The sequence below is a fragment of the Indicator indicator genome, chromosome 11, assembly GCF_027791375.1.
Source record: "Indicator indicator isolate 239-I01 chromosome 11, UM_Iind_1.1, whole genome shotgun sequence".
Classification (NCBI taxonomy): domain Eukaryota; kingdom Metazoa; phylum Chordata; class Aves; order Piciformes; family Indicatoridae; genus Indicator; species Indicator indicator.
The window spans coordinates 33,665,143-33,690,314 of NC_072020.1; positions in this window are offsets into that span (position 1 = coordinate 33,665,143).

Consider the following 25,172-nt stretch of genomic DNA (forward strand, 5'->3'; position numbering starts at 1 on the left):
GTTCTGCAAGGATTCAGAGAGGATGTTACACAAGGCTCTCACAAGTTTTTAACTTAAGCAAGGAACATTAAAACTCTCCCTACCTTAAATAATAAAATATATCTTCCAATTTCCCTGTTTGCAAAGCACCTGTGGGATTTTAAAATGTTATTCTAAGCACATTTACAATATGAGAAGAAACTGATTCTGTTATAATTGTCATTGTTTGCAATTTGCCCAGGGAGAGCTCACAAAGGCCAGCCCAACTCCAAACACCTTTATGCTCTACTTTCCTTTTAGTTCATTTTGAACTATTTTGACTCTTGTATTAGCTACAGTTTATTTTGTTCCAGATGCTCCTACTTTGTTTCACAAATTCCTTTCAGGCACCAGGGACAGTCTACATTCTAAATTTGCTAGGCAAGGATTAAGTTGAAAGAACTACCACCAAAGGGGTGTCCTTTCCTTACGTTTCCTGTGCTGTAACACAGCAGAAATATACGTCCTAAGTCACCATTCGGATTGTTAGAATCTTATATTACAGTTTTACTACAGAACTAAATTATTTCTTCTACTCCTCCTGTTTTAACATACCTTGCCTGAATTTCTGAAATGCTTTCTTTTTTATTTTTTTAGTTGGTTGGTCGGTGGGGTTTTTTGTTGTTTTTTTTTCCCTTTTCAACAGAGAATGAAGTATAAAACTCTTACATCTGCTCGTTTTTCTCAAACCAAACCCTTGATAAAGGATAATGTAATTTCATCTGAGCTCCCTAATTTTAAGAGAAGCATCTCTCTCTCTCCCTCTAGCTACTCTTGAACTGGCTATAATGAAGGCAGAAAGCAGTAGAGCCTACTGGGATGAATGACAACCACAAAGAGGCCCTAATGCAGAGTGGAAGGACGAATAAAAAGGGCCTAGAGCTCTTCCTGTCAACGTAACTAAGGGGATCATCAAGTAATTTCAGAGATATCATTGTTGCAGTAACTGGCATCTGAGCAGCTCAAAAGCCTTTCTCAAGTTCTCACCACAGTGTCTTTAAAAGTAAGTTTGTTTCACAGGAGAAAAGTTTTAGCAAATGAAGAGCCCAATGAGCTAAACTAAAAGGACAGTGAAGAGAATCCCTCAAAAGCTCCTACTACAGGCCAAGACAAAGACTCCTGATGGATGACTGTACAGGTTTGCCTGCTCTCAGGTATGCAGTGTTATCTGAATGACATAGAAAGGATTATGAAAACAATGGCACAAATAATTTGTTTTCACCTTTCAGCTCTAAGGTATTTTTTCCTACTGCCAATAGCAATAAAGAGAGAGAAAAAGCTTCTCTCTTCTTTAACAGATCTCAGGAGAAAGGACTTATAACTAGTTTCTTCCAGAAAGGTGAGAGGTAGTAGCCAATCAACTAGGAAGACATAATTTCTTGCTGGAATGAGCTGTGTACCTGGCCTGAACTCTGACAGAAACTCTGGAGAAGAGAAGGCTCTGAGGAGACTTATTATGGCCTTGCAGTATCTGAAGGGGGCTTCAAGAAAGCTGGGGAGGGACTTTTGAGGGTGTCAGGGAGTGACAGGACTGGGGGGGATGGAGCAAAATGGTTAGATTCAGGTTGGTTGTCAGGAAGAAATTCATCTCCATGAGGGTGGTGAGACACGGGAACAGGTTGCCCAGGAAGGTGGTGGAAGCCTCATGCCTGGAGGTTTTTGCAGCCAGGCTGGATGTGGCTGTGAGCAACCTGCTGTAGTGTGAGGTGTCCCTGCCCATGGCAGGGGGGTTGGAACTGGATGATCCTCGAGGTCCCTTCCAACCCTGACAATTCTGTGATTCTATGAACTCAGGGTGCACAGCACAGGGCCAAAACTGACATGAATAAGGATGCCTGTTCCCTGTGCTCACCACAGCTCCAAAGGCACCGTGTTAAATCCTCCCTACTCTGTCCTGAGAGCTGCACTCGTTTTTCCTAGCTTGGGATCTGCTCCATTACACTCAAGGCAGGCATTTGCATTACTGTTATTACTACTATTGCTTTATACTGCAGCAGCTGCAGTTGACAGCTACATCCATGGGTGATGAAAGCTGCTGTGTGACCACAGAGGCAATCATCCTCAGAGACTACATGGTTCACACTTTTTCGTGGTATGCAAACATTTATTTTTCACCCTCAGCAACAGGTTATCACTTTGTCTGGAGGCAAAAGGCAAACCAACAGTTCTGGGATGTCAGCAAACTCGTATTTTTAGTTACAGAGACACTCTCCTCTCACAACAAAAAGTTATTATTTTACATTCCCAAACTGCTCCCAGCATGTAAGAATGTCAAGTTCCAACTGATCAAAATCGCAGCAGTAGGTGAATACATTAGCACTCTCTGAGTGGTAATTAACTTAACTTGATTGCAAAACAAAAGGTTGACAAAAGTGATTCTTACACAAAGTATTGCTCTTCTCCTCTTGGGAGTTTACTGAAAACAGAGCAGCAAGGACAACAGCTCTTCACTAGGTTTTTTTTAAACACTCAAGTATGCAAGCATCTAAGGATATTGAAGTGGGTTGGCTTCAGAGAGATCAACTAAGGCAAGTATAATCAGGATTAAGACTGAGGGGTGCATAGCAGGTTGATCAAGCAGGCTAGCTTTGTATGGATCCAGTCCAATAACACTAGATGATTTCTTAACGACTTAAGAAAAAGAAAAAATGCAAGCAAGCTACAATTTAAGACCATCTCCCCAGGAAAATTAAAACCCAACTCATGTTTCACACAAGCATTTTAAAGCACACATAGTAACTGTAAGACCATTTGAAGTTTTAATGTGTGTTTGTGCTGGGAATGATAAAACTGTTTGTGCCAGACAAGGCTAAGGTTTCATTTCCTCTCATTATTGTTGCAGTCAGTTCACAGTATTTTATTTTCTTTCCTTTATTTTGCTTGTTTTCTTCTCTTTCCCTCTCCTTTCTCCTCTTCCTTCCTTCCCTTTTGGCCATAACACCATCACAAGATTTTATTCTCTCTTATCAGACAGTTCTTCCTAATCAAACAGGAGATCTCTTCACAATTGAGCTTCTCAACTTTTAAATTAGATTCATGTGGTCCTTGAATGACCAGAAGGACAGACCACCGCTCATACAGATGGGTCAGATTCTTCTTTATCACAGGCTCACAGGATGTTAGGTGTTGGAAGGGACCTCTGGAGATCTTGGAGTCCAACCCCCCTGCCAAAGCAGGACCAGAGAATCCAGCACAGGTCACACAGGAATGCATCCAGATGGGGCTGGAAAGTCTCCAGAGAAGGAGACTCCACAACCTCTCTGGGCAGCCTGTTCCAGTGCTCTGGGACCCTCACACTGAAGAAGTTCCTCCTCATGTTGAGGTGGAACCTCCTGTGCTGGAGTTTCTATCCATTGCCCCTTGTCCTGTCCCAGGCTGCAAGTGAGCAGAGTATGTCCCCTCCCTCTTGACCCCCAGACCTCAGGTATTTAGAAACATTGATTAAATCCCCTCTCAGTCTTCTCTTCTCCACACTAAACAGCCCCAGGGCTCTCAGCCTCTCCTCACCAGGCAGTGCTCCAGTCCCTTCAGCATCCTCACAGCCCTCCTGTGGACTCTCTCCAGCAGATCCCTGTCCCTCTTGAACTGGGGAGCCCAGAACTGGATGCAATATTCCAGGTGAGGTCTCACTAGGGCAGAGTGGAGAGGGAGGAGAACCTCCCTGGATCTGCTGGACACACTCCTCTGAATGCAGCCCAAAATAAATAAGCAAACTCTGCCTTCATATAATGTGCTAAAAATTAAGACCTTTGAGAGCATGTAATTTCTTTCCTAAATTTTAAAATATAAAAATGACAGCAGATATAAGAAAAAATTAAACAAAAAGACTGCAACAGGTGGAACTAGTGATGTTTACTGAAACTATTAGGCACTTTCCAGCATTTCAGAAACATGTCTGTGTCTATGCACATGGAAGTAAATAGAGCCAAGATTGCTTAATCCAGGACTGTTGCACGGTCACTCACTTGAACAATGGCAATATTATCTGCATATATTATATTGTAGAACATGGCTTTCCATAGAACTTGAATTTCAGTATTTTCAAACAATCTTTTGGACCAAGATTACACCATCCTGAAAGAAGAGTATGCATACATTACAAGAAACTTTGTAAGTTTTTAATGTGTAAGAAAAGATAACATCAGGAAACTTTTAATACACAGCTTTATCGTTCTTCTTGTGAGATATCTTAATGAGCACATCATTGTGAGGCAATGCTGGAAGGGCCATGAGGATGAGCAGAGGGCTGAAGCTCCTCTGCTGTGGAGACAGACTGAGAGAGTTGGGGCTGTTCAGTCTGGAGAAGAGAAGGCTCCAAGCAGACCTTCTTGGGGCCTTCCAGGATCTGAAGGGGGCTCCAAGAAAGCTGGGGAGGGACTTTTGAGGGTGTCAGGGAGTGATAGGACTTGGGGGAATGGAGCAAAACTAGAAATGGGAAGATTCAGATTGGATGTGAGGAAGAAATTCTTCATGATGAGGGTGGTGAGAGATTGGAACAGGTTGCCCAGGGAGGTGGTGGAAGCCTCATCCCTGGAGATTTTTAAGGCCAGGCAGGATGTGGCTCTGGGCAATCTGCTGTAGTGTGAGGTGTCCCTGCCCATGGCAGGGGGGTTGGAACTGGATGATCCTTGAGGTCCCTTCCAACCCTGACAATTCTGTGATTCTGCAATTCACTTTTTAAAAACACATTGAATTTCTATTAACTACTGAAGTAACAGCAGACATACACTTATTAAGAACCTGGGCTTGCCATTATAGTCAAATTTCTAAACATGAGAAAAAAATTAAGCAAAAGAAAACAATATTCAGAAGAACACAACCCATGATCTGTAAGTTCACCAAAGGCAGGTCCTGAGTACGCAGAAGCAAATGGTTCATGTGTTTGGTATGTAAAGAGCCACCTGAAACCCTCTTCTCAGAGAACAACCACCCCATGCAGTGCTACAGGCTGGGGACAGAGTGGCTGGAGAGCAGCCAGGCAGAAAGGGACCTGGGGGGACTGGTGGACAGCAGCTGAACATGAGCCAGCAGTGTGCTCAGGTGGCCAAGAAGGCCAATGGCATCCTGGCCTGGATCAGCAACAGTGTGGGCAGCAGGAGCAGGGAAGTCATCCTGCCCTGTGCTCAGCTCTGGTTAGACCACACCTTGAGTCCTGTGTCCAGTTCTGGGCCCCTCAGTTCCAGAAAGATGTTGAGGTGCTGGAATGTGTCCAGAGAAGGGCAGTGAGGCTGGGGAGGGGTCTGGAGCACAGCCCTGTGAGGAGAGGCTGAGGGAGCTGGGGGTGTTTAGCCTGGAGAAGAGGAGGCTCAGGGGAGACCTCATTGCTCTCCACAACTCCCTGAAGGGAGGTTGTAGCCAGGTGGGGGTTGGTCTCTTCTCCCAGGCAACAATGACAGAAGGAGAGGACACAGTCTCAAGCTGCACCAGGGGAGGTTTGGGCTGGATGTGAGGAAGAAATTCTTCCCAGAAAGAGAGATTGGCCATTGGGATGGGCTGCCCAGGGAGGTGGTGGAGTCACCATCCCTGGAAGTGTTTAAAAACAGACTGGATGAGGCACTCAGTGCCATGAGTTAGTTGATTAGATGGTGTTGGGTGACAGGTTGGACTTGATGATCTTGAAGGTCTTTTCCAACCTGGTTAATTCTGTGATTCTGTAATACGGGAAGGTTAAGGGATTTTTCCTCTCCTTGTGTCATGGTAGGGAATTATTTTCTAAGGTCTTGGAAACTAATAGAGTAAGAGGGAGAAGCCAAACCACCATTTTCCCATTCTGGATCAAAATACCATAAAACACATATTTAAAATACGTAAATTATAGTAAAATAATTCAGGGAATCACCCAAATCCCTTCAAATCACTGCCACCCTGATCCTGAATACTGCTTTTGCTGTGAGCTTTCAAATCAGTTCCCATGGTCATGTCAGATCCCCCACTCCTCCCCACTGAGGAATAGACAGCGCATCTGGCCACTGCTCACTAACAGAACACCCTAGGGTTAAGTGCACACAAGTGAAGCTCTCTGTTCTCTGTGGTGTTTGGGTTTTTTTAGGTGATGAAACAGTTCAAGCTGTATCAGTTCTAGAAATACCCTATATGTTGAAGTAACATCTCCTGTTCAAGGACTGTGGTTTGAGCAATGATCAGGTAAAAAAGGAAAAAAAAAAGGTACTAAAACCAGCAGCCTTGACAAATATAGAATTTGTGAAACACAAAATAAATACACAAATAAAAGCCAACCAAATGAAAACCCCAAATAATGCAGTCCAAGGCTTCTAAAGACAGAAAGCCAACTGGAATGTGAGGAGAGAACTCTTTGCAACTTGAAATAAATGGAACTTTGGCATGGGTCTAAACAGTTTTCAGACCTGATGACACCACATAACAAAGCAGATCTGAAAGCCTGGCCTTCAGGTTTTGCAGCCTTTAAACATTTCCCTAGACATTTGTCTTCTTTTATGAGAAGCACTGCATCATGACAAAAGCATTTAAGGAATGTAAAAGTTATTTTGTTTATATGAAAGCAACTGTAAAATGCCTCACAAGGCAGTAGCTTCCCTCTAGTTCATTAAGCATAAAAAAATTACAGTTCTTTCTACATCTAGAACTGCATGTCAAGGAACAGGAGTGTAAGCTCATTGCTCTGACATACAGTCATCAGAAGGACTGAACAGCAGTCAGTGCTTAGCCTTATGAAGACCTGTTGGAGAGCAGTGAAGGGGAAAAGGCCCTGGGGGTCCTGGTGGATGGGAGGTTGACCATGAGCCAGCAATGTGCTCTGGTGGCCAAGAAGGCCAAAGGCATCCTGGGGGGGATTAGAAGGGCTGTGGTGAGTAGGTGGAGAGAGGTTCTCCTCCCCCTCTACTCTGCCCTGGGGAGGCCACATCTGGAATATTGTGTCCAGTTCTGGGCCCCTCAGTTCAGGAAGGACCTCAGGGAACTGCTTGAAAGAGTCCAGCACAGAGACACAAAAATGCTGAAGGGAGTGGAACATCTTCCTTCTGAGGAGAGCCTGAGGGAGCTGAGGGCTCTGGAGCTTGGAGAGGAGGAGCCTGAGAGGTGACCTCATTGCTGTTGCTAAAGATGTGCAGGGTGAGTGCCTAGAGGCTGGAGCCAGGCTCTGCTGGGTGATGCCCAATGACATCACAAGGGGCAGTGGTGGAAGTTGAGGCAGAGGAAGTTCCATGGAAACAGGAGGAAGAATTTTTTCCCTGTGAGGGTGACAGAGCCCTGGAACAGGCTGCCCAGGGGGGTTGTGGAGTCTCCCTCTCTGGAGATATTCAAAACTCACCTGGATGTGTTCCTGTGTGATCTGCTCTAGGTGATCCTGCTCTGGCAGGGGGTTGGACTGGATGAGCTTTGGAGGTCCCTTCCAGCCCCTAACATTCTGTGATTCTGTGATAAAATGGCAGGCTGTAACTCCTGTGGCAAGCACAGCAAAGGAAAGTGGTTTATTTTACAGGGTGGTGGTGAAGACAGGAAAAAAAACCCTAAGGACATTTGGGGTCTTTTAATTCACTACTTTTAAAGGTTTTTGAGTGCAAAATTAACAAGTGTGTTTTATACTGACAACACTAGGCACTACTTCTAACTGATGGTAGCAATGAAACAATGTTTCACAATCTGAACATTTCAAACACAGTCTGCTCCCATCCAAAACACATTTTGGAATGATGAGTTAACTAAAGGATGCATCTCCAGTTCAAATACAATAACTACAGAAAGGGACTAAGTATACTGATAGATTACTGGGGAAAAAAAAGATTGAAAAGGAAAAAAGAAAATCATCATTAACATAATGATGTTTCCTTCCTGAAAAGGAAAAAAGAAAATCATCATGAACATAATGAGACATACTCAAGAAAATGGCTAGCAGATGTTGCAAAGCTAAGGAAAAAAATTACCAAAACCAACATTTTCTTTTTTTTTTTTCTTTTCCCCTCTGTTCTTTGTAAAATCTAATCAGATTCTAAATGTTTTGGAAAATATAGCAGGTGTGCACAAGTTGTAAATACCAAACCTAAATACCTTTAGAAACAGAGATATAAGATCCTCATGTTTCTCATAAAGAAAAAAACCCACCACTCTTTAGAGAGCCTGTTTTCCCCTCCAATTGGGAAAGAAAACCTCACCACATTACTAAAGAACTGCCTAAGCCCTTGAAATACTACAAAATGCCATGCTGACTGCTTGTCTTTTGAAACTTTTGTATTTATATAGCACTTTTTTTTTTTTTTTAAGCCATGAGGGTTTAAAACAAAGGAGTTAAAACTGACTCGGAATATCTGTAACCTAGAATTTACCAAGAGCACTATTTTTGACTATGTATTCAAAAACACAGGCCTCTAAGTAATAAGAGCCATCCTGGAGTGATTCATAGCTTCATGCAAAAACATCCCACAATATAAATCTTATTAACCTTTTGAAAATCCCCAGAAGCTCATTACAGAGCTGTTGAATCCCGGCATAACAAAACCTTATATTAAAGTATTTACTCTCCTTAAAAGTCCAGCGCTTAGCAGAAATAATGCACTTGGGTGGCTTGGATTTTTAGCGTGGGCTGGCACACAAGACACGGCAGAGAGTGAGGCAGGGCAAAGAAAATTATCCTAGGGAAACCGTTACAGAAATTCAGGAGAAATAATTTCTCAGCTGCTGTTACACAACAAAACATTCTCCATCTGAATGAGTGGAACATCTTCCTTCTGAGGAGAGCCTGAGGGAGCTGAGGGCTCTGGAGCTTGGAGAGGAGGAGTCTGAGGGTGACCTCATTGCTGTTGCTAAAGATGTGCAGGATGAGTGCCCAGAGGCTGGAGCCAGGCTCTGCTGGGTGATGCCCAATGACAGCACAAGGGGCAGTGGTGGAAGCTGAGGCAGAGGAAGTTCCATGGAAACAGGAGGAAAACAACTTTCCCTGTGAAGGTGACAGAACACTGGAAGAGGCTGCCCAGGGGGACTGTGGAGTCTCCCTCTCTGGAGATATTCAAGACCTGCCTGGATGTGTTCCTGTGTGATCTGCTGTGGCAGAGGGGTTGGACCAGATGAGGTCCCTTCCAGCCCCTGACATTCTGTGATTCTGTGAATAGCAAGTTGAGAGGGTAATGAGCATCACAGGGAAAAGACCCATGAAGAAAGGTGGCACCATTCCTACCCTATTACTTTTCCCAGTTCTTGGAAACTGTATGCAACACCTTTGAAGACAGTGGTTTTCAAATGGATTTGTTGCAAAAAAAGCCAATTAATTTTCTTCTCCAAATGAGTGACCTCTTACAGGAAGTGTTGCATATTAAATTCTACTTCCTCAAAATATGCATTTATGACATTTCAATTATATTTCCTAATGTAAGTACTTTATTTTATTATCGTTCTTATCTTGATCTAACTTTACAGTCATTAAGAAACAGAACAGTGTAAATATTTAAGAGCAGAAGCACAATGTTCAAGTTGATTATGAAACTCCAAGTAAAGCAGAGCAAAATTCTGGCCTGACCAGAGTCAGTGGAAGAGCTGCTGCAGACTTCACTGCCACTGCTTTGCACTCCACTTGATTCTTTACATTCAGTTTTCATCTGCCATGAAAGTGAGTGAGATTTACTCTATCCTACAAATACTATTTTTTGGATTTTAGAACCTATTCTTGAATTCCTTCTTCAGCTCCCACACCAGTAAATGAAGCAAGATGCAAATCTATCTCAGGGCTTGTCTGCATTTTGTAAGAAAACATACAGAAGGAAGCCTTCAATGATAAGATTAGTGCCAGCAAATAATGATTACTGACAGTGAATAGTGACTCTAAAGCTTCAAGCTTCACTACAGTATTTTCACAGCAATATTTTTTAAAGCACTATGCTACATTCTTACATATTTGTCAGTACTATCTTCTCAAGGAGAAAATAATATTTTTCAACTTTTAATTTTTTCTGCTCTGTTGTGCCAATGTATTGCAGAAAGACTTGAGCTATTGCTAAGACAGTACTAAATCTAAAGACACTTGTAGGGTTTCTTTCCAGATGTTACTCTGTGGAGAGTAATTGCTGGTGCCAGCAGTAAAGCTCTGATAAACTATGGGGGGAGCATCCAATCAGTCATTTTCCACTTATTTATACTAAAAAAAAAGCAAACAAAAAACCCAAACCAAACAAAGACCCAAAACCAAACTAACCAACAAACCAATCAAAAAAAAAAACAACAAAACCCGAAACAAACCCCCAAACATATGTATTTTTATGTCGTTCTTTTAAAAACATCAGATCTGCTGCAGACTGGAGAGCTGGGCAAAGAGGAACCTAAAGAGGGTCAACAAGGGTGAGTGCAGAGTCCTGCACCTGGGCAGCAGTACAGGCTGGGAGGGGATCTGCTGGAGAGCAGCCCCAAGGAGAAGGACCTGGGAGTGCTGGTGGAAAACAAGTTCTGCATGGGACAGCAATGTGCCCTGTGGCCAAGAAGGCAAACGGGATCCAGGAGTGGATTCAGAGGAGTGTGTCCAGCAGATCCAGGGAGGTTCTCCTCCCTCTCTACTCTGCCCTGGTAAGACCTCACCTGGAATATTGCATCCAGTTCTGGGCTCCCCAGTTCAAGAGGGACAGGGATCTGCTTGAGAGAGTCCAAGGGAGGGCTGTGAGGATGCTGAAGGGACTGGAGCACTGCCTGGGGAGGAGAGGCTGAGAGCCCTGGGGCTGTTTAGTGTGGAGAAGTGAAGACTGAGAGGGGATTCAATAAATGTTTATCAATATCTAAGGGCTGGGGGTCAAGAGGGAGGGGTCAGGCTCTGCTCACTTGCACCCTGGGATAGGACAAGGGGCAATGGATAGAAACTCCAGCACAGGAGGATCCACCTCAACATGAGGAGGAACTTCTTCACTGAGGATCCCAGAGCACTGGAACAGGCTGCCCAGAGAGGTTGTGGAGTTTCCTTCTCTGAAGACTCACAAGCCCTGTTTGGATGCATTCCTGTGTGACCTGCACTGGATTCTATGGTCCTGCTCTGGCAGAGGAGTTAGACTTGATGATCTCCAGAGTTCCCTTCCAACCCCTAACATCCTGTGGTTTATCATAAAAGACCATGACTATTTTTAAAAAAATCATGTTTCAAAATCAGAAAGCTAAACTTTCAGATCTGCTTTGTTACATTTATGTGCATGTCCTCTGAAAATTGTTTATTCTAGGGATGTACTGAGCTTCACTTTATGAGAACAGAATGGATCTGTCTCAAACTTAGCATTCAACTGCAAGATGTACTATGTCCAGCTCTCCCTCCCCAGAGGCATCCCTTTATCTCAGTGTCTGGTGATGTTCTGACTTATGGGTACAGAAAACTGGTGAGGCAAGTTTGGACAGTTAGAAATGACAAGAGTTGCAAAAGTATACTGATGAAACCTGCAGGCTCAGCTTTTCACTTGTCAGCATCTCAAGTACTCAATATTAGGTGTTCATTAACACCATCTGTACAGCTCTGTGAACTCTATTTTGACTGCATTCTAAAAAAAATTCAGACTTCATTAAATGTTCATTAATGGTTTGCCTTTCAGTTGATCCTTTTGCACGCAAAAATTTACCAGATGCATTCATTTTGCTTTTTATCTTTCATATTATTCACTTAATAGTAAGGCCTTCCACACTGCTGAAATCTTTCACGCTACTCATAACTCTGAAGTTCCCGAAATAATGCTGGGAAACCTGAACTCTCTACTAAAAGCTGTAAGCACATCTGATTGCAGATATGCCAACCCTGTGTGACGGTTTTAAGACTGTCATTTTTAATTTTTCTTCACAAAGTTCAAGCAGAGAAAGTGAAAGGATGTAAATAAATCACTCTTGGGTGTAAGAAAGCACAATAATGATTATTCTAAACACTTCCATTGGAGAGAGAGAAATGTTTTAGAATCTCTACTCAAAACAAGGTTGGGGAGTTGGGCAGTTCTCAGCTTGCTGGGCTTCTGTCTGCTGCTTCTGCTTGTTCTCTGGCTGAAGATAACACACTGACCTTGACAAGCTAAGTCTAACAGCCTCTCTGCTTCTTGACTCTCTGCCTTCTGCCAGGGGGGTCTGGGGGGAGTCCTTCTGGCTGGGGGGAAGGCCCCTTGGGGGAAGCAAAAGGGTTGTGCTTTCCTGTTGATTGTACATATTTGTAAATGTTGTGACTAGTGTCTATGCGTATAGATTCATTGCATTTCATCATAGATTGTAGTTTTGCTTGTAAATACAGCTTCATTTGCTTCCAGACTGAGCTAGCCTGATCATTTTCAGTGTGGGAGGAGGATTTCAGCTCTCACACTGTTACACCCTGGATGTGTTTAAAGGTAGTTTGGATGTGGTGCTTGGGGCTATGGTTTAGGGGTGACCCTTGTAGAGTAGAGTTCTGGGTTGGACTTGGTGATCCTGAGGCACTCTTCCAACCTGAATGTTTCTGTGATTCTGTGTGCCAGAAAATAAGGACACCAGTAAGTGTTTTTAAAGATGACATGTCAAAACATTCAGAATATTCTACCTGTGGTAATTGCAAAATGTAGTAAAGCTTTAGCTTTCCTACTGAAGGACAAATTCTACAATCATCTGTCAGAAAAACTCTTCTAAATAGCACTAGAAACTTTTTGATTTGGCTTTCGGACAGTGCCTACAAGAGGAGAATTCTTACTGCAGTAACAGCCATAACATATGGGCAGCAAAATTGTCTATCAAAAATCAGACTAATAAAGCCTATTATTTTAGGCAACTGGTTTGATTTTGGATTCTGATCTCATATTCCAGTGACTCAGTAACAGAATCTAAGCTTTCATTTTCGCTCATTAGGGAAAGAGTCCTGCCTGGCTCTGAATGTGGTATTCATGCAGCTTTTATAGAGTTTGAAAGATTTTTATTCCATCCATGTTTCTTCTCACATTCACACTCATGTAGGGAATTTCATTCCTATAATGAGAAGCAGAAAATATGAAGTGCTCATAATGAAAAGTGCTAGACATCTACAGCTGTACTAACAATCGATTTCTCCAATGAACCTTTTTTCTTTGGCATGGTGATTATTTTCTTTGCACATATTTGTTCTGCCCACTTCTTCCAAAAGAAGTGCAGACAGCTTATGTTCTTCTAGCTGGGCTTTGTGTTTCACAGAGCTTAGCAAAGCTACCCTGCCAGGGGGAAGTCCAGAGAGACAGGTCTGTTAAGAGTGCTTGTGGGAACTGTCCATTAACATCCCCTCCATAGGAAGCTACATCTTGAACAGATAAGGTGGGGATAAAGTTGATACACTGCATTTCCTTCCCCATGTCTTGCTGTCACATAGCACAAGTGACTAATTGCTCCCTCCAAAGCCACAGCAAAGTCAAGTCCTACAGTGAAAGTTAGAAAACTCCACAATTTAAAATGAGACAGAAGACAGCACAACAGAGAGCTGGGAAGACTGAGTTACACATCAGTGCTTTACATTCTTCCCAAAAGCTACTTGCTAAATGAAACTATCATAGCTAGGATGCCTGCAGAAGAATGCAAAAGCACTCTAGGGTGCCCTGCCAACGTAGCCCCTGCAATACTAATTCATTCCCAGTCCTCCTGTGGGGTGATGCCAGTCCAGAGCCCAACACACCAACCAAGGTTCAGGTATTCTACTTCATCCCATGAGAACCTGCAATGCCTTTTATGTTCATCAATGCCTAAATTCCACTTCAACAGACAACAGAAGTGACACGTTTGCACTTTTCTAAAGAGCACATTTCACTTTGGGAGCATACATTTCAGTAATACTTTCTTGCTCCCCACCAATTTTACTCTCCTAGCTAGGACACTAAACATAAAAGTGCAGCTTTGTTGGTGAATGCAACTGTTTCCCCTTGCTGGCCAGCATCAAAGAGTGGGAGCCTCCCAGGGGAAGAGAAAGGCAACAATATTCCATCTGTCCAGGCAGTAACAATAAACTCTTCCTTGGGCATAACACCAGGCATGCAGTCTCATTTGCTGTGATTTTCTCTATGTAGCACATGCTGCATTTTACAAACAGGCTTTTTAAATGTCCCATTTATGACATCTGGCTCCTGAAATATGCATCAACAAACAGTATCAGCAGAGTATCTTTTTCTTATGCAATTTGATTACAACAAATTCTGGAAGTTCAAGAAGGCAGCTCCAAGGAGACCTTCTTGTGGCCTTCCAGGATCTGAAAGGGGCTCCAAGAAAGTTGTTGAGGGACTTTTGAGGGTGTCAGGGAGTGATAGGACTGGAGGAATGAAGTAAAACTAGAAATGGAGAGATTCAGAATGGATGTTAGGAAGAAGTTCTTCACCACAAGGGTGGTGAGACACTGGAACAGGTTGCCCAGGGAGATGGTAGAAGCCTCATCCCTGGAAGTTTGTAAGGCCAGGCTGGATGTGGCTCTGAGCAAGCTGATGGAGTGTGAGGTGTCCCTGCCCATGGCAGGGGGGTTGGAACTGGATGATCCTTGAGGTCCCTTCCAACCCTGACAATTCTATGATTCTATTTCCATGTACTAAGTACATCTTTTTAGACACCCTGGATTAGAATATATGGGTAGGTTTTACACAGATGATGTATGCATTGCTTTGAAATGCTTTACAACTGGCAGGAAGAAAATGGTTAAGTAGACGTAAAATGGTTAATGGCCATTTCAACTCTGTATCTTTAACCCACTGCAGACCTAGTCAATTATTACCTGAAAAGTACATGGCAATCTATTTTAAATGAGTGTGACTGTGAGGCTTTGAACCTCAGGGGATATACCCCTGTTACAAAATAACTTAGGCCAATGCACTCAGCAGAAACTGTCACTGCACTGGCAGTTTTAGCACAAAAGGTGAAGTCAGAATATGAACTTAGAGCAAAACACAATTTTGTTTCTGAAGGAAAACCAAGGAGGAAAAACACTGGGGCATTATTATGTGCCCCACATCTCTATTCTCTGGGGCAGAGGAAACATTTCAATTCCCAGCAGCAATGCATTCAGAATTTGTTGAAGTGGTATTTTGCAGTAAGCAGTTAATATTGATCGCTCCAGCAAGGCAAGAAACATTGCATAGGTACACCTGTGAGATATGATTACCTGACATACTGCTGGGAGTTATGGATATGTAATCATTCTTCTTCTTCTTCTGTCACCAATGTCACCTGCCAAAAAAAAAAAAAAACAAACAGAAGAAACAATCTCAAAGTAATACATCCATAAATGCAAACCTGCAGAATACTATTAGCATTTAAACAGGATAGAACATTTTGGATCTTGAATACCATGGCCCATGTGCTTAACACATTAAAATCAAAGCACCTTGCTTAACTGCACAAGGCAATGAATTCAAGTCAGGTCCAAAACCTGGTGGCCTGGATGAGCTGTGGGTAACAGCTTTGGAAGCAAGGTCTAAAGGCTGATGGCTACTAATTCAGAAGACAAAATGCTTCTGCCCACTTCACTCAACCCATTAATTCTTGTAGAGGTTCCTTTAGGTTTAACACATAACTTCAGGAGTGAATTGAATTTTGCTCCTCAGTTTCTATTGATATATACCCATTACTCTCAGATTCACCAATAGAGGATTTGAAGGAATTAAAAACTCTCAGTTTAGATTGCCTCCCTTGTTTGTATGTCTATATGTACACACTGACACATCAACTACATCCCTTTTCTTTTTGGCAGCAAAGACTGGAGCCCTGCAAGCTAATTTTGTGTCAGGACAGAGAGCCACTGGTAGCAGCTAGGGAATCCTCTCTCAGCAATATCTGGATTTACACTACTCATAACATTTTTCAAACACAGATATCAGGGCAGCCTGCCCTCAGCCACCCATTCCAGCCCAAAACACAGTGCCCAACTGGATGATCCCAGTTCACTCCCTAGTGCAAGCACCAACAATCCAAGCCAAGGAGAGACAATCCTAAAGGCATTACTCCAGAACAGAGATAAGATCTCATCAGAACTTTTACATAAGAAATCCCAAGCCTACAAGTAACCCCATTAATGCCAACAGAGAACTAGCCCAGGAGGGGAGTCATGCTGCCTTGACATGGAATCACAGAATGGTCCAGGCCAGAAGGCAGCTCCAAAGCTCATCCAGTCTGACCTTCCTGCACTCAGCAGGGACATCCCCAACTAGATCAGGCTGCCCAGGGCCTCCTCCAGCCTTACCTTGAACATCTCCAGGGAAGGAGCCTCAACCACCTCCCTGGACAACCTGTGCCAGTGTTCCACCACCCTCCTGGTAAAGAACTTCTTCCTAACATCCAATCTCAATCTGCTCTGCTCTAGTTTGAAGCCATTGTCCCTCGTCCTGTCCCTGCAGGCCTTTGCAAACAGTCTCTCTCCAGCCTTCCTGGAGCCCCCTTCAGGTACTGCCAGGCTGCTATTAGGTCTCCCTGGAGCCTCCTCTTCTCCAGGCTGAACACCCCCAGCTCCCTCAGCCTGTCCTCAGAGCAGAGCTGCTCCAACCCCCTGAGCATTCTCATGGCCTCCTCTGGACCCTCTCCATCAGCTCCATGTCCTTCCTCGGCCATGAGCAAACCACTGATCCACTAACGACATGACGCAAACGACACTTTACAGGGGAAATAAAACTTCTCTTAGATCGTGCTGATTGACAGGCTGTCCTTCCACCTTCACTTTGTTAACCAGTTCTTGGATTGCCTTTCCCCCCATCCATTCAGTGCTACAGCCCTGCCTGTGTATTCTCTCAGCCACTGTTTCATCACCCTGGAAGTGTTTCCCTTCCCTGCCGTTGAATTAAATATCCTCCGCCAGCAGCAGGCTAAGAGGGTATGGAGCACATCTGCTCCATGGGGCACAGGCTACAATGCAGCAGGAGAGCCGGAGAGCTGCGGCAATCGCATGCACTGCGTAATTAATGTATCTGGGACACACCGAGGTTTCACCTAAGCTCCTCAGCTCGTCGGCGACACAAAGTGTAGGGCTGAACCCCCTCCCGAGCGCTCAGACACCTGATGCTCCGCAGCCACCCTTCAAAAGCTCCACAAGATGGCGGTGGGCCGCCCCCACCGCCGCTCGCGGATTCCGCGCCGCTTCCTGTGCCGCTATCCGAGACGGCGCATAGGCCAGTGCCTCCCTCTGCGCCCAGCAAAGGCCGGCTGCCGGCCCGCGAAGCCCGGGACAGAGATACGGTAGCTCCCCATCCCGCTCCGCAGGCGCGACGCCCGCCCGCTGTGCGCCTTTTCTCACTCGCCGCCGGCCCCGGGCCGGCCCCTCCGCAACGCAGTGTAGCGGCGCCCCCTGGCGGACGCGCAGGAGCAGGCAGGAGGAGCGGCCCTAAGGGCGCTGGCCATGGCGAGCGCCGACTCTTGGGGGCTGCGGCGGGCGCCCCGCGGGCCGAACCGCGTCCGCACCGCAGCACTGGGTGGTGGGGCGTGTTCTTCACAGGCAAAGCTTGATCTTGTCAATTAACTGCAATATTATCTTCCCCACAATGTACTCCCTATCTTTTTCATCACTTTATACCTCATTATATTAACAGGGTGTATCTGGCAAATCTTTAACTGCTGCTCCAAGATTCAGAAATTGCTTCATGATAAAACAAAACAAAAACACCTTCTCCGTCTCCAATAAACGCTCAACACCAAAAACAAGAAAAAAAAAAGAAAGAAGGAAACACCACACATAATTTTACTGTATTTGTAAAGCGTGAAAAGTAAAACCTACGGAAAGTTTTACAGCAGAAACTGGTAAAATATCCTCCAGCACATGTATTACAGCGTGGATTTGTCTCCTTTTCTTTCAAGCAAACCACCAGAGACTCTTCTGGGCTCCTCTCAGAAAAGACAGTATCTTCTTAAACTTTTAAGGAAAAAGCAAATACTCCACTGCAACACAACCAGAGGCAACGATGAAAGCTTTTTCTTGCTACTGACACCTTGTGGAACTTCAAAATCCTTCACTGTCTGTCTATCAAACCATTTCAGAAGATACAAATTTACATCAGGCCTCCAATTAGAATCAGACTCTGACCCATCCCACCATGTAATGGTAGCCCCTGAACCTCAACAATAAGCCATTTCCCAGAGTTTTAATTGTGGTTTGATGACTCAGTGACACAAAAGAGCTCTTGAAGTAAACAATTGAGTATTTGAAATAAAAATTCTGCCCCTCCTGTAAATAATTGGTTACTAATCCTAAAATTATTGGTTGTGCACCAATCTATTAAAAATGAGGGAAAAACATAAAAAGGAGAAATAACAAACTTCTTCAATGAGTTCTGTACAAAGAGAAAAATTGTAGCTATTCTGGGAGCTTTGCCATTTTCCCTGATGAAACCAAAGCTTGGCATGAAGGCAGCTGTTACTTGTATGAAAAAAAAAACTAATTAAGAAATGACTGTAGGAAAAGACAGCCTTTTGTTTAAAGCATTACACTAATGTATCCCTCCTCCTGTGTCTCACAGTTTAAAACAGAGAGTGTGCATCCTCCTTGTCTCCTCACACACACCTAGAAAATAAAGTTTCTTGGAGCAGGTCTTGATGTTGCTGTGGGAATGTACAGCATCTTGCTCATCTAGCACTTCCACCAAGCCAATTTAGCAACTGTCAAAAGATATGTAGCAAATGAGTAATATTTGCTTTGTAGCTGATGGTGATTTTAATAATCTTTTCAAACGTATCAGAATTTTTTGCAAAAAGATGCTTTTATCCTGTACTTTATATGCCAAAAGTAATTTTTTACTTTTCCTTCTAAAGAATGTGACACACAGAACAGAAATGTTGTGGAAGTACAGGACTATTTATACCCTTGTTTGTTTTCTGCAGGCCCAACACAGCTGCTACCTTATGTGAGCAAGGAGAGTAAGTGGTGCCCATGTTAACTATAACAAACTGCCCTTGAAGGCACAGACGTGGAAGATGCCATAGGAAATACGTTCTTCTGCAGAGTCTACAACTAACAAGTACATGAACAGGCGCAAATGGGAAGGAGGGGATGAGTCATAGGCAAAGCTCCACCACAGCAGGCCACTAACGTTTGGGAGTCTTCACAGACATTGCAGAGTAAGTTTCTTTCTTGCAAAAAGCAATACCATTTTTATGGTTAAGCTTAACTAACACCACAGGGAGCAGGCATCATTAGATTATCTTCTGTGTGTCAAGCACTCTTTTGTCTACAAGGAGCTAGATGAGGTCTCATGGCTCTGAGTCACAAGCCCTGAGCACAAAGCACTAACTTCAGAGGTTGTGATCCCACATCCCGCATGATTTCCTTGCCAGGAATCCAAGGAGGCAGATCAGGCAGTGTGCTCTTTCTCCACCACTGGAGTTTAACCCTACTATTTATTTTATTTTTTTAAAAACAAGGTAGTCCTCATATTCATATTGTATACCTCAAATAAAAGTAGCAAAATCACCTGAGTTGGAAAGGACCTCTAAAAGTCACCCAGTCCCACTCCCCTGCTGTGAGCAGGGGCATCCTCAACCAGATCAGGTTGCCAGGAGCCCTGTCAAGCCTCACTCTGAGCATCTTCAGGGATGCAGCCTCAACCACTTCTCTAGGCAACCTGTTCCAGTGCTCAACCACCCCCACTGTAAAAAACTTCCTTCTACCATCCAGTCTAAATCTATTCTTCTCTAATTTAGAACCATTGCCCCTCGTGGCTGTCAGTCTCCCGTAGGCTAGCAGCATGGTAATTCTGTGTTTTGAATCTCAGACCCCATCGAGATCATGAACTGCACGCTTCCCAGTCAGCCTCAGCCTGCTTTCCCCACTCGAAGGCTGCCCCAGGCAACATGGGGGCTTCTCTAGGCAGGAACGGGTGGGGGAAAAGTATTTACTTTGCACCTTTCAGAAGCACTGAAAGCCATTTGGCTCCTTGCCTCTCACTGAACTGCCTCAGGACACTTGCTTTCAAAAGCTAGAGGGAGGGCTAATGAGGATGCTTAGGGGACTTGAGCATCTCCCGTGTGAAGAGAGACTGAGAGCCCTGGGGCTGTTTAGTGTGGAGAAGGGAAGGCTGAGAGGGGATCTGATCAATGTCTATCAATAGCTGAGGGGTGGGTGTCAAGTGGAGGGGGCCAGGCTCTTTTGGGTGGTGCACAGTAATAAGCCAAGGAACAAGAGGTACAAGCTGGAACAGAGAAGATTTCACCTCAACATGAGGAGAAACTTCTTTCCAGGGAGGGTGACAGAGCCCTGGAGCAGGCTGCCCAGAGAGGTTGTGGAGTCTCCTTCTCTGGAGACTTTCCAACCCCACCTGGCTTCATTCCTGTGCAGACTCCCCTGGGTGATGCTGCTCTGGCAGGGGGGTTGGACCTGATGATCTCTGGAGATCCCTTCCAACCTCTAGTGTTCTGTGATGCTGTGATGACCTGGCTCACCTGCACCACTCCCTCCTGTAACCCTAGCTGCAGAGTCCAATGTCTCTGGCTTATGCCTGGCTCCCTTGTACAACATCCTTACACAACACCGTGTCCAGCTTGCCAGGAGCTGGGCTGCATCCTGGGAGAGCAGCCTTGCACCCAGGAGAGGGTAGCTAGGAGCCTGTCCATGTCCTGTGATGCAGGGGAAAGCAGGCAAGGGTGCAGAGCAGGATAGTACAGCACACAAGTTTTGTCAAGGGGCACAGGGGAAAGCTCCAGCACAGTCAAAGCAAATGCCCCAGGATGCTGGCCCCTCCCACCGTGCCCTAAAACAACTTATGGAACGCTCCTTTTTCTTGGAGGCTACCTTGGCTTGGGAGTGATGTATAATGGGATGGATCACCTGAACATTTTGTTTGGCAAACACTTTCCATAAAGTTGTTCTCACATCTAACTTCACCTTTAGTGAAAAATCCAAACTAGCCACTCCACACTAGGAAAAATGACAAGATAGCTTGCAGGCTGTAGTGATACCTAGCTGAATTTATTTCAGTATTTAACATTTCAATATTCAATTGCAAAGCAAAGTAAATACTTAAGGGTGGAGTTACAAAGAGGATTTTATACTGATACTCAGTGAAAAATATACTAGGCTATGGCATATGGTACATGATACCTATACCTATACCTCCCCCTCTACTTTGCCCTGGTGAGGCTGCATCCAGAGTGTTTTGTCCAGTTCTGGGCTCCTCAATTCAAGAAGGACCTCAGGGAACTGCTTGAAAGAGTCCAGCACAGAACCCCAAAAATGATGAGGGGAGGTGGAACATCTTCCTTATGAGGAGAGCCTGAGGGAGCTGAGGGCTCTGGAGCTTGGAGAGGAGGAGCCTGAGAGGTGACCTCATTGCTGATGATAAAGATGTGCAGGGGGAGTGCCCAGAGGCTGGAGCCAGGCTCTGCTGGGTGATGCCCAATGACAGCACAAGGGGCAGTGATGGAAGCTGAGGCAGAGGAAGTTCCATGGGAACGTGAGGAAAACTTTTTTCCCTGTGAGGGTGACAGAACCCAGGCTGCCCAGGGGGATTGTGGAGTCTCCCTCTCTGGAGATATTCAAAACCTGCTTGGATGTGTTCCTGTGTGATCTGCTGTAGGTGATCCTGCTCTGGCAGGGGGGCTGTACTGGATGAGCTTTTGAGGTCCCTTCCAGCCCCTAACATTCTGTGATTCTGTGATTCTCTCTCTTACACAACATACTGACTAACCAACTGTGCAGTAAATGCTCTGTCTAGTTTTCCAGGTACATTTAATGGAAAGCCCCCCTCAGAAAACGTCTTGCAAGCACAAGCTCAGAAGTGGACTTTAACTCCAACTTTTTATTGCTAGTCTAGCTCGACTCATGAGGACACAAAAACATGCAACAAAGCATAAAAGCAAAACCACACTGCACTGCCTGTATAAACATTTGCAGTCTACCCTGAAACACTTGATCACAAAGGGAAGGAGCTACAGAGCTTTTTCTAACATGAATGGCCAGTAGTTCTGTGTGATCCTACTCTTTCTTCCTCAGACAGACTCAATGTGTTCTTTAGAATGAGGTACTGGTTTTACATCTCAGGCGAGGAATTTCCTACTTTAACTTGCTACTTGGATGGTCTAAAATTTGCTAGGCACTAACAAGTCAGGATCAGCATATGATTTACGTGCTCAGTACAGTGGGCTGTAGCCCTCTGTTTGCTTTACTCCATCCCCTTGCAGAAATGTCAGCTCTCTAGCACTTTGCTTTGGCCTCCTACAGGTGTACACAGGAGGGCATGAGAAGAGCACAGAACTGGAAGCAGCCTTGTTTAGCCCCTATTTTGAAAACCAGTGTTTTATTCCCTGTGAGGGACTTCCTTAGCATGAAGTGCTGCAGTGCAGACTAGCCAGATACACCTAAGAGTAGCTGATCTACAACTGAATTAAGTGACGTTTATAGCTTTAGATAGAGCTTTATGTCGTAATTCAGAAAGAGCTCTACCTACTTGTATAAATACCCAGTTGATGAAGGATCCTGAAAGCCCTGACAGAAGAGCAAAGAGGATAATACAGAATGATTATTCCTGTGTTTTTTGAAGAGCTGTTGAGACACTTCATGGCTTACACATTTGCTCTCTCTATGGGACTTGCATTCAGACAACAGCTTTGACGTAAACCTTCTCCTGTTTCTCTGTTTTGTTCTGTCAACTCAGGAAGCACTCCCTGAAATTTCAACAAGGGACAGTTTATCTCCAATGCTAATTTCTCTTATCACTCACTCTGAAGCATGCATTATGTGAAGGCTGTCTTGAATTACCCAGTAAATCTCTACAACTGCCTAAGGTCAGATAATCCCAAAGATACTGAATTTCAAAGGCTTCTGTCAAACCTGGTGACTTTCCACCTTCACGATGAAACCGATCAAGAAAAAGGTTTCCTAAACATTAGGAGAGGAGGTACCTCGATGAATCTTGTTAACTAGAATGCATTGTGCCAATGCATCTTACATACACTATGCCTAAAAACCCCAGTGAAGCAGAAATGAGCATGATCTAAAGCACAAATGTCACCCTGACCGAATAGGGATAAGTATTACCCTAAAGGTTGGTACTGGCATTTGTTTGAGCTGTTTTCAGGGATTCAGATACGAACAGCAGAATCAATGCAGCTCTAGGCTCTCTGCTTTTCTGAACCAGAGCTTCAGAGAGTCAACAGTTTAAAAAATAAATAACTAAATACTGAGAAATTGTTGCCTGGTATTGCAGGCCTTGAGAGTGGGCAAATATACAGAACTTTGTGGAAACCTGGGAAAAGAAAACAGATGCTGTTACAGCTATGGATTTAGCCTCGTGGGGTTTACACACTGTGTGACTTCATGAGTTTCCAAACCTGAATCTATTTGTCCTAAAAAGTGATAGCTGAAATGCAAACCCACTGAATCCCAAAAGGTTCAACACAGACTCCAGATCTGAAGTGTATGGCTTAATTTCCATTGTAATTAGGGGGAAACACTGAAGAAGCTTATTTTCAACAAAATTAAGGACCAGAAAAACCTACCAGCAAAACCAACCATAGGGGAATAAGAGACTAGCTGATTATCTGCCCAGACCCTTTCTACAAGTCAGACTGGTGGTCCTCGAGTCCTTGACTGCCACTACAGAAGCAGCTCAAGGGAAATGAGCATTGGTCAAACACTGAGAGTGCAGTATGCATGAAAAGAGGCCAGGGAACTTTGAGATGCGTAAGTTCAGGTCTTATGGCAAGCACCAAGCCAGATAATATCCCTGCAAGTGTGACAAAGGCATACCAGAGACACAAAGATGTATCAATACATAGAAAGAGGAACAGACACATAATGTTAAATGACTAAGGGGCTGGACTGACAAATACCAGTTGAGAGTCAACTATGGGACAAAGGGACAGAGAAGTGAGCACACAATAACCATGTCCAAAAGAGAACAGCATATGATGGTGGAATGTAAATTTGGTTAAATTATGCTAATCTTTACTGGACATGTAATTAGGTTAGAAGGCAGCTAGATTTAAAATGGAGAATTTCTGGCTGGGTTTAACTGATATTTTGAAATGGAGAAACCCATATTGACATTTCTGAGGTTTAACCAGGAGCTCATTTTTTCAAAAGAAAACAAATCAATTACTTCAGCAACAACTAGGCTAGGCTCAAGCTGGAGAAAGCTCTCTGCACATATCCACCTGAAATTTCAAAATACAAACCACATGTTTTACAGATACATAAATATATTTATACTTGTTATAAATAAATAAATAGTTTCAAGTTACCTGGCAGTAAGCTGGTGGTCATAAAATCTGCCTGTATTAAAACTGTCTGAAGGCACATTATCCTCACTATCAGTACAGACTGGGGGAGGAGGTGAGAGAAAGCAGCCCTGAGGAAAAGGACTTGAGGGTGCTGATGGATGAGAAGCTGGACAGGAGCAGGCACCATCTATAGGCAGAGGGATCCAGGCACCACCAGCAGTGTGCAGATGACACCCAGCTGAGTGGTGCTGTCGATACACCAGAGGGACAGGATGGCATCCAGAGGGACCTGGACAGGCTGCAGAGGTGGTGCCCAGGTGAACCTCATGAGGTTCAACAAGAGCAAGTGCAGGGTTCTGCAGCTGGGCTGGAACAATCCTCACTGGCAATACAGACTGGGGGAGGAGGGGATAGAAAGCAGCCCTGAGGAAAAGGACTTGGGGGTGCTGATGGATGAGAAGCTGGACAGGAGCAGGCAGTGTGAGCTTGCAGCACAGAAGGCAAATCCCAGCCTGGGCTGCATCCAAAGCAGCATTGCCAGCAGAGCCAGAGAGGTGATTCTGCCACTTTGCTCTGCTCTGGGGAGACCTCACCTGGAGTGCTGTGTACAGCTCTGGAGCCCTCAATAGAGGAAGGACATGGAGCTGATGGAGAGGGTCCAGAGGAGGGCCATGAGAATGATCAGGGGGTTGGAGCAGCTCTGCTATGAGGACAGTCTGAGGGAGCTGGGGATGTTCAGCCTGGAGAAGAGGAGGCTCTGGGCAGACCTAATAGCAGCCTGGCAGTACCTGAAGGGGCTCCAGGAAGGCTGGAGAGAGACTGTTTGCAAGGCCTGCAGGGACAGGACGAGGGACAATGGCTTCAAACTAAAGGAAGAGCAGATTGAGATTGGATGTTAGGAACAAGTTCTTTACCATGAGGGTGGTGAAGCACTGGCACAGGTTTCCCAGGGATGTGGTTGAGGCTCCTTCCCTGGGGATATTCAAGGTGAGGCTGGAGGAGGCCCTGGGCAGCCTGATCTTAGTTGGAGATGTCCCTGCTGAGTGTGGGAAGGTCAGATTGGATGAGCTTTGGAGGTC